The sequence below is a fragment of the Somniosus microcephalus genome, chromosome 9 (assembly GCF_052327205.1).
Source record: "Somniosus microcephalus isolate GS21.2 chromosome 9, FLI_Smic_1.0, whole genome shotgun sequence".
Classification (NCBI taxonomy): Eukaryota; Metazoa; Chordata; class Chondrichthyes; order Squaliformes; family Somniosidae; genus Somniosus; species Somniosus microcephalus.
In genome coordinates, this window is record NC_140995.1 from 87,551,622 (window position 1) to 87,573,928 (window position 22,307).

Below are 22,307 nucleotides of genomic sequence, written 5' to 3' on the forward strand. Positions count from 1 at the left end.
GGCTCTTCCACAGAAGTTGTGGTGGGTGATTGGGAGAAACCCCGCGAAATTTCATCCCGAGATTCTTACAAGGGCACTGTCACCTGGTAAAGTACCTAGGAAGATGCTTTGCAAGATTCCAAAATAAAAGTTATAGAAATTAGTGACTAGTGATGCAATGATGTTATTACACCTGACGAAGGAGCAGCGCTCCGAAAGCTTGTGATTTCAAATAAAGCTGTTGGACTATAACCTGGTGTTGTGTGATTTCTTACATTTGTCCACCCCAGTCCAACACCGGCATCGCCACACCATGGTTACTAATGGCAACAGCCAAATATATATTTTAAATTTTAAAGAAAAATAATTAAACAGCCATGGAGATTTCTGCGTATAACCATGCACAGTATAAATGTGAACAAATATATAATATATTTTTCCATATCTCTTTAATTCTTGCAGCAAACATGACCACAGTACAGTAATGAACTTGTACACAGCTGATACAGTTCAAGTACCCACAGGGAGCATTTTGTGTACTCATTGCTATGTGGTGTAAAACATTGTAAGGAATGTCTCAGAAACCCTCTATTGCAATATGGCAAGGTACATCGATTTTAGCATTGACAAAAACCAGCAGAAGAAAGCACATTTTTTTCCAGTTGCTAGCTTTCCACGGTGTACGGCACCATAGACAGTGCCCATGTTACCATCTGTGTACCAACCATAAATCCAATGGCCCACAGGAACAGGAAGAGATTTTGTTTGATAAATATGAAATGGTGTGTGATGCCCACTAAAAGAACTCAGCACACCAATGCTCACTTCTCAGGGGTAGGGGAGGGGAAAGAAAGATGGCATGATTTGTTCTTGAAGTAGATGGTAGATTGTGAAGGAACCTGGGACTGATTTAATCTTTGAAGGAACCTGGGATTGATTTAATCTTTGAAGGAACCTGGGATTGATCGAATCAATGAAGGAACCTGGGATTGATTGAATCAATGAAGGAACCTGGGATTGATTGAATCAATGAAGGAACTTGGGACTGTTTTAATCAGTAAGGAGTCCATCACACAATAGCAAGGATCAGACAAAAGCTGCATACACAAGAGGGAACTGAAGGAGCAGATTAAAGGCTGTGGTGGAACAAACATTTGGCAGGTAGCTCAATTTGAGCAGATTGGATGGGACAATCCTTCAAAAAGTTTTGGCCTTTTCTCTTTCAACAAGTGGCTGTGCTGTACATATGAAAAGTGTTTTGGTCCATCCCTTTCTGACTAAGGTGCGTGGTATACATATGAAAGGACGATAGAGAGTATAAGCAATGGGTGGACTCAAGGATAAACAGAGAAGAAAACACCAGTGAAGAAGGAACAAGCGAAACATCGTCCCAAGACTAGGGGACCTTATCACCCTGAGTTTTGAGCTCTACTCCCAGGACAAAGGTTGTATAAATGCTTTTCTGGTAGACAACAACTTCTAATTATATAGTGCTTTTGGCATAAAAATAAAACAATTTGGCATAAAAATAAAACAAAAAAGGTGACTCAACCGTGGCTAACAAGGGAAATTAGGGATAGCATAAGATTCAAGGAGACGACATAAATTGGCCAGAAAAAGCAATAATCCTGAGGATTGGGAGCAGTTTAGGATTCAACAAAGGAGGACAAAGGGATTAATTAAGAAAGGGAAAATAGAATATGAGAGTAAGCTAGCAGGAAACATAAAAACTGACTGTAAAAGCTTTTATAGATATGTGAAGAGAAAAAGATTGGTGAAGTCAAGCGTAGGTCCCTTGCAGTCAGAATCAGGGGAATTTATAATGGGAAACAAAGAAATGGCAGTCCAACTAAATTCATACTTTGGTTCTGTCTTCACAAAGGAGGACACAAATAACCTCCCAGAGATGCTGGGGAACATAGGGTCTGATGAAAGGGTGGAACTGAAAGAAATTAGTATTTGTAGGGAAATGGTGTTAGGAAAATTGATGGGACTGAAGGCCGATAAATCACAAGGGCCTGATAATCTACATCCCAGGGTACTTAAGGAAGTGGCCCTAGAAATAGTAGATGCATTGCTGGTCATCTTCCAGAACTCGATAGACTCTGGAACAGTACCCATGGATTGGAGGGTAGCTAATGTTACCCCACTATTCAAAAAAGGTGGTAGAGAAAAAGCAGGGAATTATAGACCGATAAGCCTGACATCGGTAGTGGGGAAAATGCTAGAGTCTATTATAAAAGATGTAATAGCAGAGCACTTGGAAAGCAGTGACAGGATCGGACAAAGTCAACATGGATTTACAAAAGGTAAATCATGCTTGACTAATCTACTGGAATTTTTTGAGGATGTAACTGGTAAAATAGATAAGGGAGAACCAGTGGATGTGGTGTATTTGGACTTTCAGAAGGCTTTCGATAAGGTCCGACATAAGAGATTAGCGTGCAAAATTAAGGCACATGGGATTGGGAGCAAGGTATTGACTTGGATAGAGAACTGGTTGGTGGACAGAAAGCAAAGAGTTGGAATAAACGGGTCGTTTTCCGAGTGGCAGGCAGTGACTAGTGGGGTACCGCAAGGATCAGTCCTAGGACCCCAGGTGTTCACAATATATATTAATGATCTGAACGAGGGAATTGGATGTAATATCTCTAAATTTGCAGATGACACAAAGCTGGGTGGGAGGGTAAGCTGTGAGGAAGATGTCGTGAAACTCCAGTACGATTTGGACAGGTTGGGTGATTGGGCAGAAAAATGGCAAATGCACTATAATGTGGAGATTATCCACTTTGGTGGCAAAAACAAGAAGGCAGATTATTATTTGAATGGCAATAGATTGGGAGAAGGGGAAGTGCAAAGAGACCTGGCTGTTCTTGTGCACCAGTCGCTGAAGGTAAGCATGCAGGTGCAGCAGGCGGTTAAGAAGGCAAATGGTATGTTGGCCTTCGTAGCAAGAGGGTTCGAGTACAGGAACAAGGATGTCTTGCTACAGTTGTACAGGGCCTTGGTGAGACCGCACCTTGAGTACTGTGTGCAGTTTTGGTCGCATTACCTGAGGAAGGACGTTCTTGCCATGGAAGGAGTGCAGCGAAGATTCACCAGGCTGATACCTGGGATGGCAGGAATGACGTATGAGGAGAGATTGGGTCGATTGGGCTTATACTCACTGGAGTTTAGAAGATTGAGAGGGGATCTCATCGAAACCTATAAAATTCTCTCAGGCCTGGACAGACTAGATGCAGGAAAGATGTTTCTGATGGCCGGGGAGTCCAGAACCAGGGGTCATCGTCTAAGGATAAGGGGTAGGCCATTTAGGACTGAAATGAGGAAGAATTTCTTCACCTAGAGAGTGGTGAACCTGTGGAATTCTCTGCCACAGAGGGCGGTGGAGGCCAGTTTATTAAATATATTCAAGAAAGAGTTGGATATATTTCTTAAGGCTAAAGGGATCAAGGGATATGAGGAGAAGGCAGGGACAGGGTACTGAATTTGGATGATCAGCCATGATCTCATTGAATGGCGGAGCAGGCTCGAAGGGCCGAATGGCCTACTCCTGCTCCTATCTTCTATGTTTCTGTGTTTCTATGTTAACGTAGTAAAACATCCAAAGGTGCTTCACAGGAGCATTATCAAATAAAATTTGATATCGAGCAACATAAGGAAATATTAGGACAGGTGACCAAAAGCTTGGTCAAAGAGGTAAGTTTTAAGCAGCATTTTAGAGGAGAGAGAGGTAGAGAGGCGACAGGTTTACGAAGGGAACTTAAAAGCTTAGGGCCTTGGCATGGCCGCCAATGGTGGAGCGATTAAAATCGGGAATGCGCAAGAGGCCAGATTTGAAGGAGTGCAAAGATCTTGGAGGGTTGTAGGGCTGAAGGAGGTTACAGAGATAGGGAGGGGCGAGGCCTTGGAGGCATTTGAAAACCAGAATAAGCATTTTAAAATCAAGGCATTGCCAGAACAGAGGCCAATGTAGGTCAGCGAGCACAGGAGAGATGGGTGAAAGGGACTTGGTGCGAGTTAGGATACAGTCAGCAGAGTTTTGGATGCGTTCAAGTCTATGAAGGGTGGGAGATGGGAGGCTGGCCAGGAGAGCATTAGAATAGTCAAGTCTAGAGATACAAAGGCATCAATGAGGGTTTCATCAGCAGATGAGCTGAGGCAAGGGTGGGGACGGGCAATGTTAGGGAAGTGGAAATAGGCGGTCCTGGTGACCGAGTGAATATGTGGCCAGGAGCTCATCTCAGGGTCAAATAGGACGGCAAGGTTGCAAATGGCGTGGTATTGATATGCACAGATAAAGTCAGTTTTATAATAATCTCACTTCTCTGACTTATTACTAACCATCAGGTTGAATAAAAGATATACCTTTAAGATTCTACAATTGGATGGTTGTCTGTTGGATATGATCTATGTGTAAAACTTTCGGTATTGACATGTCTGACCAGTCTATAGGCTGCAGCATAGATCATGTATGATATGACATACACATCATACAAGAGGCTGTTAAGAGGAAATAGTTGGGGTTATAAAATAACAACGAAACAAGAACTTGCATGTGTATAGCTCCTTTAATGTAGTAAAACGTCCCAAGGTGCGTCACAGGAGCGTTATTTAAACAAAATTGGACACTGAGCCACAAAAGGAGTTATTCGGACAGATGACCAAAAGCTTGGTTAAAGACATAGGGCTAGAAATTCATTATAGCCCAGGAATGGGCGGTATCTTTAGAAAAGTTTGAGAATTAGTGCCAGGCGCTAATACTTTAGACTGCACACAAGATTCGTGCTAACTGCTCAAAGAAATGATTGGAGCGCTAAATCAAGCGTTAAAGCCCAAGCTCATTGGCGTTACAATCAAAGAGTGGACCAATATTGCATACAGTTTAATCATAAGTCATCATTGCCACAGGCTATTTCCAGGTCTCCAACATTACACAAGGCTCTCCACACACCGGGAAGCCCATCATTTCTAGTCTGCAAAGGATGGTAGACTCCCAGAGAGACCATGATAACCCAGACCTGATGCCGCATGTGATCTGGCAGCTTCCATTGCAGCACAGGTGGAAGCAACGCAACGTCTTAGTGATGTAATGCAGTCTATGCTTGGTGGCATCCAATTTCAGACTGCTCTCATGCAGTCTCAGCTTGATGCTACGCAAGCTCTGACTGCTGCCATCATGGCTGGGTCTCTGACCGTCGACGAGGGCTTTCATGGTGTCACAGCAGGCCAGCAATCTGTGCTCCAACCGATTGCTAGGGATGCTGAGGTGCTGCCCCGGGGGAGTGGCAGTGGAACAGGAACCTGCTGTCCTTTCTCAGGTTAACAGCATTCCTGCTCCCACCACTGCCATTCCGTCATTGCCCTTGTCGCTGCCCGCCATCCAGCCAGCCCAGACTGCTGCCACCCATGCTGAGGTGGTGCAGTCTACAGCTGGACCTTCTAGGCCCAGAGCTGGTCGAGGGCGCCCTGCAAGGCCATCTGAATCCTCCTGCATGGACACTCAGCAGCCTTCCAGTAGCTGTGCTGCAGCCACTGGGCCAATACTTCGTAGGAGTACTAGAGTAGGCAAAAACACAGTAACGAGAAGCACTAAGGGATTCCACAAGAGTGATTAGTTAATATTTTTGTTGCAAATATGTGTTGACTGATTATTGATAAATTTATTAATTCAGTTTGGATCCTTTTGTGGAGTCTTTCATTTCAGCTTTGCTCTGTCATATGGCATGCATCAGGGATGGAATGATGGGGACCTGGTGAGCAACAGATCTGGGGTTTAATTTATTTGAATCACAGTCTGATGAGACGGTCACGGACCGACCTTCTGGAAGGCCAATTGAATGGCTGCCAACTCCCTCACTCCTGTTCCTCGTCATCCACCTCATCTTCCTCTTCCTCCTTGTCCTTCACCCCCTCCTCCTCTTCCTCCTCCTGAGGTGGTCCTGCAATCCCTGGTGGCAAGGACTGGGCTGTCATGATGGCCAAGTTGTAGAACATACAGCAGACCACCACGAAATGGAACACTGACTCAGCCGAGTACTAGCGGGCTCCTCCCAAGCAGTCAAGGCAGCGGAACCCTTGCTTGAGCACCCCGATGATCTGCTCGATGATGTTCCTAGTGGCAGCATGGCTATCATTATATGAGTGCTGGTCAGGAGTGTTGGGTTTGCGAAGGGGTGTCATGAGCCAGGTGGAGAGCAGCTAGCCCTTGTCTCTGATCAGTCAGCTGCGAGCTTGACGTGGTGGCTGGAAGAGCGTTACCACACCGGTCTGGCGCAGGATGAAGACATCGTGGCTGCTGCCAGGATAGCGGGCATTCACATTGAGAGTTCGCTGTGTGTGGTCACACACCAACTGCACATTAAGTGAGTGGTAGACTTGCGGTTACGGAAGATGTCAGGATTGTTATGCAGTGCCCACAAAGCCACATGGGTGCAGTCACTGGCGCCCTGCACCATGGGGAATCCTGCTATCCTGGCAAAGCCACATGCACACTCGTCCTGCTTCTCTCTGGTGATGGGGAAGGAAATGTAGTCTCTTCTCCTACTGTACAGAGCCTCTGTGACCTCCCGGATGCAGCGATGGACAGCGAACTGCAAGATGTTAGCTATGTCTCCTATTGTAGACTGGAAGGATCTGCTGGCAAAGAAATTGAGGGCAACGGTGACCTTGCCTACCACTGAGAGAGCTGTTGTTGCCCTGTTCTGAGGCTGGAGGTCTGGTTGCAGGAAATGGCAGAGTTCTGTGACCACTTCCTTGGTGAAGTGGAGCCTTCTAATTGGAGGTAGAAGTGCACCTTGATTAATTGGAGGTAGTAGTGCTCTCAGAATACCCTCTGTAAATATATACAGATCCTTAATTCTTAATTTTGGTATATATTAAAATGCTTTGCCAGGCCAAAAGGTTTTTTGAAGTGAAATAAAGTTGGTGAAAATAAAAGACTGTCTTTCACTGATAAGTGGACATGGAATGTGCTTTACTAAAAGGCAGCAAACATTTGATGAGCAAATGTGCTTTCAAAAGAAACTGTTGAATCTGAGAGCTGCTTTGTGATGGTGATATTTCAAGAGCTTTTTAAAAAAATTATTTATGGGATGTGGTCGGCGCTGGCAATGCCAGCATTTTTATTGCCCATCCCTAATTGCCCTTGAGAACGTGGTGGTGAGCCGCCTTCTTGAACCGTTGCAGTCTGTGTGGTGATGGTACTCCCACAGAGCTGTTAGGGAGGGAGCTCCAGGATTTTGACCCAGTGATGATGAAGGATCAGCGATATACTTCTAAGTCAGGATGGTGTGTGACTTGGAGGGGAACTTGGAGGTGGTGGTGTTCCCATGCTACCCTTGTCCTTCTAGGTGGAAGAGGTCACGGGTTTGGGATATGCTGCCAAAGAAGCCTTGGTGAGTTGCTGCAGTGCATCTTGTAGATGGTACACTTGCAGCCAAAGTACGCCAGTGGTGGAGAGAGTGAATGTTCAAGGTGGTGGATGGGCTGCCAATCAAGCGGGCTGCTTTGTCCTGGATGGTGTCGAGCTTCTTGAGTATTGTTGGAGCTGCACTCATCCAGGCAAGTGGAGAGTATTCCATCACACTCCTTACTTGTGCCTTGTAGATGGTGGAAAGGCTTTGGGGAGTCAAGAGGTGAGACACTCGCTACAGAATACCTAGCCTCTGACCTGCTCTTGTTGCCAGAGTATTTATGTGGCTGGTCCAATAAAGTTTCTGGTCAATGGTGACCCCTGAGGATGTTGATGGTGGGGGATTCGGTGATGATAATGCCATTGAATGTCAAGGGGCGGTGGTTAGACTCTTGCTTGTTGGAGATAGTCATTGCCTGGTACTTGTGTGGTGCGAATGTTACATGCCACTTATCAGCCCAAGCCTGAACGTCGTCCAGGTCTTGTTGAATGCGGGCATGGACTGCTTCATTATCTGAGGAGTTGTGAATGGCACTGAACACTGTGCAGTCATCAGTGAACATCCCCATTTATGATCTTTTGTTGGAGGGAAGGTCATTGGTGAAGCAGCTGAAGGTAGTTGGGCCTAGGACACTGCCCTGAGGAACTCCTGCAGCGATGTCCTGGGGCTGTGATGATTGACATTCAACCACCACAATCATCTTCCTTTGTGTTAGTTATGACTCCAGCCAGTGGAGAGTTTTCCTCCCGATTCCCATTAACTTCAGTTTTACTAGGTCTCCTTGATGTCACACTCGGTCAAATGCTGCCTTGATGTCAAGGGCAGTCACTCTCACCTCACCTCTGGAATTCAGCTCCTTTGTCCATGTTTGGACCAAGGCTGTAATGAGGTTGGGAGCCGAGTGGTCTTGGTGGAACCCAAACTGGGCATCAGTGAGCAGGTTATTGATGAGTAAGTGCCGCTTGATAGAACTGTTGAATACACCTTCCATCACTTTGCTGATGATTGAGAGTAGACTGATGGGGTAGTAATTGGCTGGATTGGATTTGTCCTGCTTTTTGTGGACACGACATACCTGGGCAGTTTTCCACATTGTCGGATAGATGCCAGTGTTGTAGTGGTACTGGAACAGCTTGGCTGGAGGCGCGACTAGTTCTGGACCACAAGTCTTCAGCACGACAGCCGGGATGTTGTCAGGGCGCATAGCCTTTGTTGTATTCAGTGCGCTCAGCCGTTTCTTGATATCACGTGGAGTGAATCAAATTGGCTGAAGACTGGCTTCTGTGATGGTGGGGACCTCGGGGGGAGACCGATATGGATCATCCACTCGGCACGTCTGGCTGAAGATGGTTGCAAACGCTTCAGCCTTGTCTTTTGCACTCACGTGCTGGGCTCCACCATCCTTGAGGATAGGGATATTCATGGAGCCTCTGCCTCCCGTTACTTGTTTAATGGTCCACCACCATTCACGACTGGATGTGGCAGGAGTGCAGAGCTTTGATCTGATTCATTAATTGTGGGATTGCTTAGCCCTGTCTATAGCATGCTGCGACCGCTTTTTAGCATGCATGTAGTCCTGTGTTGCAGCTTCCCCAGGTTGGCATCTCATTTTTAAGTACGCCTGGTGCTGCTCCTGGCATGCTCTTCTGCACTCCTTATTGAACAAGGGTTTGTCCCCTGACTTGATTGTAGTGGTAGAGTGAGGGATATGCTGGGCCATGAGGTTACAGATTGTGGTGGAATACAATCCTGCTGCTGCTGATGGCCCACAGCACCTCTCATGAATGCCCAGTTTTGAGCTGCTAGATCTGTTCTGAATCTATCCCATCTAGCACAGAGGTAATGCCACACAACACAATGGAGGGAGTCCTCCATGTGAAGATGGGACTTCGCCTCTACAATGACTGTGCGGTGGTCACTGCTACCAATACTGTCATGGACAGATGCATCAGCGACAGGTAGATTGGTGAGGATGAGGTCAAGTAGGTTTTTCCCTTGTGTTGGTTCCATCACCATCTGTCACAGGCCCAGACTAGCAGTTATGTCCTTCAGGACTCGGCCAGCTCGGTCAGTAGTGGTGCTACCAAGCCACTCTTGGTGATGGACATTGAAGTCCCCCACTCAGAGTACATTCTGTGCCCTTGCTACTCTCAGTGCTTCTTCCAAGTGGTGTTCAACATGGAGGAATACTGATTCATCAGCTGAGGGAGGGCGGTAGGTGGTAATCAGCAGGAGGTTTCCTTGCCCATACAGAATGCAACGAAACATGTGAAATGTGATTGAATGGTTTACTGCCACTTCTGTAAGCTTTTATGAGTGAAGGAACAATTTGGACTTTGATAAAGGCAGCTAACGGGTAACCACACAGGATGTGTGGGTGTGAAAGTTTGACAGCTCAAACAACTCAGGTCGAACATTAAAGGGGCACCTCTCACACTCGCTGAATGATTGATTTACTGAGAAAGGCAAGGAAAACAGTTTAAAAGACAGTGACCAAAAAATATCAGCACTGCAGTTGGAAGAGGGGGCCTGGCCAATCATCTCACCTCGAAGAGCTGCTGCAGTGGGAAGAAGGGGCCTAGCTGATCATGTCATCTTGAAGAGCTGCTGCACTCGAAAGGAAGTGGCCTACAATCAATGGATACTGGACTGATCATCTGCGAGTGGTTGTATGTATGATTTTCTTGTAACATTATTGGCGTACTGCACGAATAGTGGTTGGGGTTTTGAATCTGTCTTCGGAACAATAAAAGGTTAAAGGCAGAACCTGTGTGTCTGGTGTAATTTGTCCTAAGTCTCAAGTCCGAACTCTATAACCTGTTGGATGGGGCGAGGGGTAATTCCGCACGTCCTACACCTCATAGGGTAAAGCCTCCTGTTGAGAGCCCTGATGACCCTCCTCCTGCCTCTGGCCACATGTTCCACTCTTTCTCGCTGCTTCCGCTTCCTCAGCAGTAGATCCTGGAGGGCCAGGTAGACTGCCAGTACTGCCCCCATTAATGTAACCAAATGTAGCAGCTTGATATGTTGTAAGAATAAATGTAACTACTTTTAAGTTACCACAGCACTCCAGATACAAAAGAACCTTTAAGTTACTGAATTAAACTGTTTCGCAATGTCAAACTGACCAGAAAGCACTGAAACTGCACAAACCTGACAGCTGCAACTCAATACTCACGATGCCTTCAAATAACATCCCTGGAGCCGGCTTCCACGTGCTTGACACCTCCTCTCCCTGTTGCTGTTGGGGCGAGGCACTAAGGTAGGTGGCGAAAATCAATTTTGCAGATCAGGCACCCAGTGAGCGTTCCATGCTCACTGATGTCATGATTTGCCTGGCGTTGAAGTCCCCGGCAGTAATTTGTACAGGCAGCGCAACAGGGGTCCAAATTTGCCGTGCATCGCTGGACTCACCTCGCCCCAGCGCTACTGCATCAGTGCCCCATTACTGCCCTCTGCAGGTGCTAATGGGAGGCACTAACCAACCAAATTTCCCCCCCCGTGGGTCTTAAAGCGCATATTCAAGGCGGGGAGGGAGGTGGAGAGGCAGTGAGGGTTTTTTATATTACATACTGGAACAGACCTTCCCTTTTTCCTTCAAATCTTACATCTTTCTGCTATTAATTTCTGTTCTGAAAATACAAAATACAAGATGAGTTTGGTGTAGCTAAAAAAATGACTTGATTTTTTTTCCTTATTTTTCAAACTGTGTGAGCGGGCTGTGCTCATTGCTTCTTACTTTAATTCATATTTGAACTGCTGCAGAGAGCTGTCAAGCTCCTCTGGTTGAAAGAGGAATACTGGGGTTGAGGCTCTGCAAATGTGCAGGAGCAATCGCAGAAAAGTTAGGACAAATGATATCTGTACAAGTGACAATGCTTGATCTATTAGCATTCGTGTCTGGGATGGCCCTGGCTGCTGTTGTTGAGGGCTTAATGCTTTCTGATATGCTGCCTTCTGTCAGCTTGGCATGGCAGTGAGTGTGCTCAGGCCTGTGCTCTACAAACACTAACCATACAGTCCACAAACCCCATTTTTGCCTGACCATGGCCTCCTGCTGTTTAAAACTCACAGTGAGTCCTGTGCTTCAGACAACACTGAGTTATGTGAATGCCTGTCTCATGGTTTCCTCAAATTTATTATCTCTGAAAGGTAAAGCTTGGTTCGAACAGCTGTTGCATCAGTGGGAGCTTCCCCAAGAGAGAGTCCCACTACATGAAAGTTATCACAGCAGATGTCGCTACTGCTATTTGCTCAATGGAAAGCTGTTGTGCATCCGTTTCTCTATGAAATCGCTCAAGCTTACAATGCCAGAGCTGCTCAGCTGATTTCTACAGGATTTTTCAGTAATGTGGTCAAGGATTCAAGTGACTGGCTACTTGGTTCCCTGTGTTTCATCAGTCTTCATTTTGAAGAAGGCCAACTGAGGTTTGCTTCTTTTGGGTATGGGTAGTGTACAGGTTTTATTACTAGACAAATAATCCAGATAATATGAGTTCAATTCGCACTATGACAGTTTGAAGATTTTAATTCAGTTTTAAAAACCTGGTAATAGAAAAAGATGGCATCGGTAATTTTGACCATGAATCTGTTGGATTGTCATAAAAAACCTTTCTTGCCTATACATAACTCCAGTCCCACACCAACGCACTTGAATTTTAACTGACCTCTGAAATGGCCTAGCATGCCATTCAGTTGTATCAAACCATTACCATGACAATGCTTGATCTATTAGCATTAGTGTCTGGGATGGCCCTGGCTGCAGTTGTTGAGGGCTTAGTGCTTTCTGATATGCTGCCTTCTGTTCAAGAAGAAGGCCCACCACCACCACCTTTTCAGGGCAACTGGGAATGGCCAATAAATGCCGACCTTACCAGCAATGACCACATACCCAGAATTTTTTTTAATTCCCTCTTTTGGATGAAGCACAGGGCCATTCATCAATCCCATCACTTGTACCCTTCCTCATCAGTACTTTGTGAATCACTGGTCAGTTATTCTTCCACTGATTCATCGGGCTGGATTTTACCAACCTGGGTGGGTCTGTGGCAGGTGACGTCGGTGGCGGGTCCCGGCCTCGCTGCTGTCTCCATCCCACTGTCCAAAATGATTTTCCTGATTGGGCTTGTTAAGCCCACCCAGCGAGTTTCCCGGCCAATTGAAGGAAGTGGGTCTGATGACATCATTTGATGACACGTCATCAGCCAGTTTCCTTAAAGGGACCATGTACAAATTAATTTTGACAGTTTGGCTGTCCATGTCCTACAGCATTGAGGTGCTGCAAACACTGACAAGCACTGCACAAAGGTGCACAGCTGCACCCAGGCTCTCCCATGACTCCCTCCATATGCTTATGGAGGGAGTCACAGCATGCAGGGAGGTTCTCTTCCCTTTCAATGGGCGGAAGAGACCGCCCCAGGAGACCAACGTAGCCTGGTTGCACATTGCACAGGAGGGCACAAGCAGGGATGTCATCAGGAGGACCAGGCTGCTGTGGCGCAAACCTTTCAATGATCTCAGTAGATCACGAAACATTACTGCAAAGCCACACTCAACCTCATCCTGCTGTGCCACTCATCATATGCCCATCACTTTGCCTTCCCTACCCTACTCCTGCACATCCTTACTCACACCAACTTACCTTGCACCTCCACCCATTCCTCTCTATCTACATTATCACTTCCCCATCTCACTAGCCACCCCTCACACTCACCCTCATCCTAGTCCAATCATACCAGGCACTTGTGTGTTTTAGCCAATGTTCATGTGAAGTTTCTGTTAATGTGCTGTCAAACATTGAAACCTTTATTTTCAACACTTTGCGTTCTTGGACAGATCTGTGTACACCTTTGGAAGTGGCTTAGTGAGTGGTCATGATTGTGAAAGGAATGGCGTGGGCATTGTAGGGATGCTTTATGGTGTTGGTGTGGGGTGGTGCCAACCTGGTACATCATGTGGCAGCCAGAGTGTACAGCATCAAGTGAAGCAAATCTGGCCATGGTGAGGCCAAATGGTCTCCCAGGCAGCAATATGGTCAGGTGCTGATGCCCTGTGTCCTGTGCAGCATCAGTTGATTGCGGAGAAGGTTGGTGTTGTTGGTGCTGCTGGTGTGCCTGGTGCTGCTGGTGTTGGGGCTGATCATGGTGAGATTATGAGGACCAAGGTGAGATAGTTTCAAGGGCACCAATGCTGATGTAATAGATGGCACGTGAATTTGAGATGACAGAAACGATTTGTCAATGGTGAAAGAGGTTGTTCCAATGAGGTGACACTGGATAGAGAGTTTGCTCCAAATGCTTGCAACCTGAGCATAAAGCTCAACCTGTCTTCCAAATGCAATAAGCAACAGCTTCTGAGCTTAGAAAGTGAACAGCTGTGAGATGGGAGCTTTTATAGCACATATCAAGCTTTCAAGCAATGAGTTGATTTCATGGTCAAAAAACTCTCAAACTGCTTACCTGATATGATCCACGAGCAGCGTGGACCCCGTGGGCGACCTTGTACAATGTAAAGGTGAGCTCAAAATACTTCTTAATGGGCTGTTAACATGGTCATAATGACCCGAATTGCCTCTCCCGCCGCTGCATGTCGGGTCTGTTCAGTGCTGACAGACCCGACATCTGGGAAAGGCACATGGTGGTGGGTTGACAGTGGGGCCCCGACCCACTGTCAAAAAAAAACACTTACCCACCTGACTCACCACCGAACATGCCCACTGACCCCCCAAAAATTCTCCCCATCATTTGTGTCACATTTAGTGGGAGCGTCTGTATTGATGCTTGATGCTTCTGAAGGTATTAATGGAAGTTGCAGTGGTGACAGGTATTCTTCTTTGTGCTTCTTGAGGCAATGGCCTCCCCTTACTCTCTGAAACAAGCACAGAGCATTTCAATCAGCATTTCAGAATGAATATGTATGTAACTAGAGCAATGTTACAGCATTTACTATACTGGCAATATGTAGGTCAGCCAGAGTGACTGTAAGTAAATATGGCATTTGCTTATTGTTACAATTCAGACAACATCCCAATACTCATTATTTATATTCTGTGCAAAAGTCACTTTTCATAGGCAAGTCTGTACTTTCTGTGAACCACAACTTGATATATGCATGAAGCTCAGGCTATTTCATTTAGAATAGGATCGCCAGCATGGGTTTGTTAAGGGAAGGTCGTGTCTGACTAACTTGATTGAATTTTTTGAGGAGGTAACAAGAAGGGTCAATGAGGGTAGCGCATTTGATGTAGTCTATATGAAATTTTAACAAGGCTTTTGAAAAGGTTCCACATGGCAGACTGATCAGCAAAGTAAAAGCTCATGGGATCCAAGGAAAAGTGGCAAGTTGGATCCAAAATTGGCTCGGTGGCAGGAAGCAAAGGGTAATGGTCAACGGGTGTTTTTATGACTGGAAGGCTGTTTCCAGTGGGGTTCCACAGGTCCCTTGCTTTTTGTGGTATATTTCAGTGATTTAGATTTCAATGTAGGGGGCATGATTAAGAAGTTTGCAGATGATACAAAAATTGGCCGTGTGGTTGATAGTGAGGAAGAAAGCTGCAGACTGCAGAAAGATATCTTCTTCGACAGCACCTCCCAAACCCGCAACCTCTACCACCTAGAAGGACAAGGTCAGCAGGCGCATGGGAACACCACCACCTCCAAGTTCCCCTCCAAGTCACACACCATCCTGACTTGGAAATATATCGCCGTTCCTGCATCGTCATTGGGTCAAAATCCTGGAACTCCCTCCCTAACAGCACTGTGGGAGTACCATCACCACACGGACTGCAGCAGTTCAAGAAGCAGCTCACCACCATCTTTTCAAGGGCAACTAGGGATGGGCAATAAATGCTGGCCTTGCCGGTGATGCCCACATCCCAGGAACAAATTTTAAAAATCAATCGACTGGTTAGGTGGGCAGAAAATTGTCAAATAGAATTCAATCTGGAGAAGTGTGAGGTAATGCATTTGGGGAGGTCTAACTAGGCAAGGGAATACACAATAAATTGCAGGATACTGAGAAGTGTAGAGGAACAGAGGGACCTTGGAGTGCAGTCCACAGATCCCTGAAAGTAGCAGGGCAGGTAGATAAGAAGGCATACGGGATACTTTCCTTTATTAGCCGAGGCATAGAATATAAGAACATAACATAAGAACATAAGAAGTAGGAGCAGGAGTAGGCCATACGGCCCTTCGGGCCTGCTCCGCCATTCAACAGGATCATGGCTGATCCGAACCTAGACTCACGTCCACATCCCTGCCCGCTCCCCATAACCCTTAATTCCCTTATCAGCTAGGAAACTGTCTATCTCCGTTTTAAATTTGTTTAATGTCGCAGCTTCCACAGCTCTCTGAGGTAGCAAATTCCATAGATTTACTACCCTCTGAGTGAAGAAGTTTCTCCTCATCTCAGTTTTGAAACGGCAGCCCCTTATTCTAAGATTATGCCCCCTAGTTCTAGTCTCAACCATCAGTGGAAACATCCTCCCCGCATCCACCCGATCAAGCCCCCTCACAATCTTATATGTTTCGATAAGAGCGCCTCTCATTCTTCTGAATTCTAATGAGTAGAGGCCCAACCTACTCAACCTTTCCTCATAAGTCAACCCCCTCATCTCCGGAATCAACTGAGTGAACCTTCTCTGAACTGCCTCGAGAGCAAGTATATCTTTTCTTAAATATGGAAACCAAAACTGTACGCAGTATTCCAGGTGTGGCCTCACCAGTACCCTGTATAACTGAAGCAAGACTTCCCTGCTTTTATACTCCATCCCCCTTGCAATAAAAGCCAAGATTCCATTGGCCTTCCTGATCACCTGCTTTACCTGCATACTAACCTTTTGTGTTTCATGCACCAGGACCCCCAGAAACCTTTGTACTGTAGTACTTTGTAGTTTCTTTCCATTTAGATAATAACTTGCTCTTTGAATTTTTCTGCCAAAGTGCATAACCTCACACTTTCCAACATTATATTCCATCTGCCAAATTTCTGCCCACTCACTTAGCCTGTCTATGTCCTTTTGCAGGTTATTTATGTCCTCCTCACTCACTGCTTTCCCTCCCATCTTTGTATCGTCGGCAAACTTGGATACGTTGCACTTGGTCCCCTCCTCCAAATCGTTAATATAGATTGTAAAGAGTTGGGGTCCCAGCACTGACCCCTGCGGAACACCACTAGTTACTGATTGCCAGCCCGAGAATGAACCATTTATCCCAACTCTCTGTTTTCTGTTAGATAGCCAATCTTCCACCCATGCCAGTATATTATCCCCAATCCCGTGATTTTTTACCTTGTGCAGTAATCTTTTGTGTGGCACCTTGTCGAATATAAGAACAGGGAGGTTATGCTTGAACTGTATAAAACATGTTAGGCCACAGCTACAGTACTGAGTACAGTTCTGATCACCACATTACAGGAAATAAGTGATTGCACTAGTGAAGATACAAAGGAGATTTACAAGGATGTTGCCAGGACTGGAGAATTTTGGCTGTGAGGAAAGATTGGATAGGCTTGGGTTGTTTTCTTTGGAACAGAGGAGGCTGAGGGGAGACTTAATTGAAGCATATAAAATTATGAGGGGCCTAGATAGAATGAATAGGAAGGACCTATTTCCCTTAACAGAGAGGTCAATAATCAGGAGGCACAGATTTAAAGTAACTGGTTAAAGAATTAGAGGGAGTTGAGGAGAACATTTTTCACCCAGAGGATGGTGGGGGTCTGGAACTCACTGCCTGAAAGGGTGGTAGAGGCAGAAACCCTCATCACCTTTAAAAAGCACTTGGATATGCGCATGAAGTGCCGTAACCTACAGGGCTACAGACCAAAAGCTGGAAAGTGGGATTAGGCTGCATAACTCTTTTCAGCCGGCACAGACACGATGGGTTGAATGGCCTCCTTCCATGCTGTAAATTTCTATGATTCTATGATATACGTATTAATCACATTCATTGTAAGAAAAAAATTATACAGAAACCATTACTTTCAATGGAATGAAAATCAGACGGGATTTCTTGAAGGTGAAAAGCTAACCCCATAAATTTATTTATAAGAATTCCTCTGGTCAGCATTTAAACAAAATCATAAACATTTAAAACAAACATGTTTACAACTGCACCAGAAGTACTGATCTAAGGATCTCTTGGTGAATGCTTTACACGGCAACCAGTGCATTTCTGCCATCCCGCTCATGTTTCTCTTGGTTGATACCTGGTGTATCATACATCCAACCAGTAAGGAAACAACCTTTAAGGTGATTTAATTAGAATTGACTGTTTTTTCACCTCAATTGAAGTGCTTCTCCTCTAATCGCTCTGAAACCTAAGCCATGTGGGATAAATGGGGATTGTCTGGACCAACTGAATTAAAAACTAAGTGGAAAAGATTTGACCAAATTCGCACCCCTGGTGTGGAGCTCTGTGCTGAGATCCTAATGGATGGAAAATCCTGCAGGGTCCTCTGACCACTAATTCCAAATTCCTAATATCTACATTGGGAGCACAAATTTGAAAAATCTACCAATACATGTATGTTTATATGTATATATTGCCCTTTGAATATTTAATGTTTATGCCTTTTAGTATTATTTAACAGTAAATTAATATATTTGTTTCTTTAGTCTGTAAACCACTGGTCCATATGGAAATATCCACCAAATCATAGGGACTTTGGAACAGAATGCAAGACTAATTTAAATCCAATAAAAGGTTACTGCAAGTGTGTAATTGTTAGCCCCTTGGGTATGCATCTCTGTGAGAGTACAAACAGGAACATGGAGACAAGGCTTACTCACAGAAGTCACTGTTATGCCTTGACCGGAAAACGTTACTGTACAGGGTAAATGTTATGAGGCTCCATCGGTGGTATGGAGCCTCACTGGTGGTTGGCCCGATGCATAAAACTAGCGTGTGGGAGTAATATGAGGCTCTGCAACCGGCGAGCACAAGCTTCATTGATAATGAATATTTAAATTACGTCCCACACTGAACTTCAAGATTTCAGATGAGGCTCTGCACACAGTGCGCACTTCATCCTTTTTAATTAGGTGCATCAGGAATTCTGGGGTCTAGCCTTCTCTAGTAAGCTTCTTAAAAGGAAATTATTGCTTGAGTTGTTTTTAAAAGTGTTTTTGTTTGTATTTTCAGTTAAACTTTCCCATCCTTTATTATATTCATTGGCTGGTTTTGCTAGGCCATCTGCTGTTTTTGCCTTTTATGGTGAATTCACGAGAGAAGAGCAAAGGCAGGCGCTATGACACCTGTGGCGTTTTGTCCGCACCAATCACTACCCTGGATCCTGCATTTACAGAACCCCCCGCCCCTCATGTATTTGACCATGTCAGAGGAAACCTGTCTTTCTGCTTCATCAGACAGACTGTGACAAAAGCTGTACAATATGCAGCAACATAGCCGGCAGACAACATCGAGAAATACAAAATATATTCTTGTAAAAATGAAGGTTCCTGCAGCACAAGGGTTTAATGCTACCTGCTCCTTCCAAGCCACCCCGGGGACATTTGCACAGCAGACCATTTGCAATGCCGACATGCAACTAGCACATGTCAAATGCCACGTTTCGAGAGGTGCAACTCCTTGATTACTTGGAAGGGCGGTATCAGTTGCCCAGTGCACACAACTTTCGCTGTGTGGCAGGGTTCCCTAGAGTCAAGGATGTTGTAGGTGCTACCCATGTGGGTATCAATACTATGGCCTACATGAACAGAAGCAGTTTGCGCTCAATTAATGTTCAGGTGGAATCTGACCACAGAACCATTATTGTGCGCGTCAATGGCCATTATCCAGAAAGCAGCTGTGATGACTTCCTTAATTGGCAATTCATGCCGCCAGCATTATTTGAAGGAAATGAAATACTGAGCAGATGTCTCTTAGGAAACCATGACTAACCTTTACATCTATGGTTGTTGATCCCACTGAGAAACCCCTTAACAGCAGAGCAACACATGGAGGTCTGAGTATCTGTGTGCTGATCCACATCATCCACCTCCATCGGTAAGAAAAGTGTGTCCTGCAGCTTTGGCACATGAAAAGCTGTCTGATAAAGGATAATGGTTGTGCACAATGAAAGTCAATGATACCGCCCAGAGGGTGTCAGCTTAAGGTGGTGCCCATGCTTGATGGGCCCAACAAGAAATGTGTTTGAAAGTGAGGAATCAGATATAATTTGAAAATTGAGTACAAAACCTTTCTGCTCATCTAGATCGTTGGGTTGATATGAGGCCCAGATGGGTGCCTTCTATGACATACTGCACTTGAGCTAACTCTGATATCTGCAAACTTCTTCCTCATTTGCAGTTAAGTACAAGGGATGACTGCAGTGACCCAGTCAGCAACCTCTCTCTATGCAGATGACACCTGTATTTTTATTGGAAGAGGGCCATCATTTCAAACTGGTCCCTCCTCCTTTGAATTACCTCCTTGCAAAAGGATCTCCAACTCGTCAACATCAAAGGGAGTAGTGTTGCCACACAAGCTATGCCATGCCACTGTGAACAATTGGTCAACTTTTCTGTTGCCACCACAACTTCCCATTTAATGGTGAAATGCAGCCATTACAAGCTACTCCTCACTGGATTTTATGCCTCCAAACAACCAACCTGGGCCATCTCTCTTTTTAGTGTGCCAATAGCCTATCCAAATTAGAGAGAAGGATTCCCACCACAAAAGCCTATCCCAGCCTATCCCAGCACGGTGGCATAGTGGTTAGCACTGTTGCCTCACAGCGCCAGGGACCCGGGTTCGAATCCGGCCTCGGGTGACTGTCTGTGTGGAGTTTGCACATTCTCCCCGTGTTTGCGTGGGTTTCCTCCGGGTGCTCCGGTTTCCTCCCACAGTCCAAAGATGTGCGGTTAAGGTTGATTGGCTATGATAAATTGACCCTTAGTGTTAGGGGGATTAAATACATGGGGTTATGGGGATAGGGTGGGATACGTGTTGGTGTTGGTGTAGGGGTTACGGGGATTGGGTGGGATATGTGTCGGTGCAGGCTCGATGGGCCGAAATGGCCTCTATCTGCATTGTGGGATTTCTGTGATTTCTGTGAAAATTCTGTTGCCATTGCAGTGAAACTGCCCTTGGGCTGGCTCAACTCCATTGTTTCCACAGAATTGGGGTTTGAATCTTGACAGTTAGGTAGTGCTCCCTACTCTATCAAATGAATATTTTGGTCTAAACCTTCTCACTTTCAGTGCTCGATTGAAGTAAGAAAGCAGAAGGAAAATGACAATGCAAATCTTATTGTTTGATCTGCTCTCTTTCACTGATTTATCCTCACGGCTCTCTTTTATTTTGTGTCTCAGGCGCTATACATTCTGCTGTTTTTGCTTCCAGCCTGATTCCTTTATTTATGTTCTCTTGGGTCTACCTTGCTGTTTTCTCTTCTGGCATTTATTACTGTCTTCACACTGTGTGCACCATCTGTTCCTGTCTTTACCTTATTTGTTTCTCTAATCTTCCTGCACCCATAATCTCTGTGTTCTACTAACCCTTTACTCTACTGACTGCTCCGAGCTTTGGAGGCTCATAGGCTTTGCCTCACCAAATGAATGTACATAGATGAAATGAGATTGCTTGAAGCACCCTAGGTTTCTTGTTGGCAGATGATATGAGCTTATCCCTAATGGAAAACAGTTAATGCCCATGTATTAGTTCTTTTCACTGCTGGCTATAAACGTACTATTTTAATTTTCACATTTTTGCTGACAGTGTTCAAGCCTAAGATGGTGAACTCTGTGGAGCTGAATTCTAGTTGATCCCTGCACGATTTGTGCACAGCATGATGTTATGGCCATCCTTTCAGGCCAGTTTAATTTAAATAGTAAAATGAATGTGCTTTGAATGTGGATGAGCATTAGTCTAATGCCTCACAGGAAATGTGCTCAGCTCACCTATAGAAAACCGGTGAAGAACATCAGGATTTCAGCAAGTCAGTGCTTAAAGGGAGATCTGCTGCATTTTTCCCAAGAGCATTTTTTGATGGTTGACTTCAACTTTGGATTTATCTGAGTTGCATTAGTGATGGTTGAGGGGGAGGAGAGATTGCTGAATTTGTGTTTGTTTCATCATTTTGCTGGTTTTACAAGCAAGGTTATCTGAATGCTCCAATTAAAAATCCAGACACGGAAATTCTTTTGGGTGTTCTGCTCTTTTTATGTTTTTTGGAGAAGGAGGAAAAGGGTGCAAGAAGAGAAATGAGCCAGATCCACTTGCACCTGAGAGAGATTACCTGCACCTAGCTTTACTCATGCAGCCATGTCCACAGACTAGGATTACCTCCCTGTGAATATCCAATGAAAACTGCCTTCCCAGGTCCACACAGGCAGTGGTAGAATTGTGCTGTCTGCTGGAATCTGGCTTGTAGAGTGATCACCAGCGGTCCTTTGAAGGATTACTGATTCAGCCACTCAACACCTGGTACAATTCTGTCACAATACCCTGAAAATTCATTCTCAAGTTTGAGTACCGTATACACCCAAAACATTTAGAGATGCTGATTGACCTTCTGTGTTATTCTAGCATTTTCTGTTTGTATTACACACGTTTATATAAATGCAAACTCAAATTCTGTTTTAGTAAATGTTGGCACTATCTCTGTCCATTCTGAACAAGATTATGTGCATCTCATGCATGAAATCTGTCATTGAAGGGATAGCATCATATCATAAGCCACTATTTAATAGTTATTAAACAAGCACTAGGGTTTATTTCTAGAGGGATGGAATTGAAAAGTAGTGAAGTTATGCTAAACTTGTATCGAACCTTGGTTAGACCACACTTGGAATACTGCGTACAATTCTAGTCGCCATATTATAAGATTTACAAGGATGATACCAGAAATGTGAAAGTATACCTATTAGGAAAGGATGAACAGGCTGGGTCTCTTTTCTCTTGAAAAGGGAAAGCT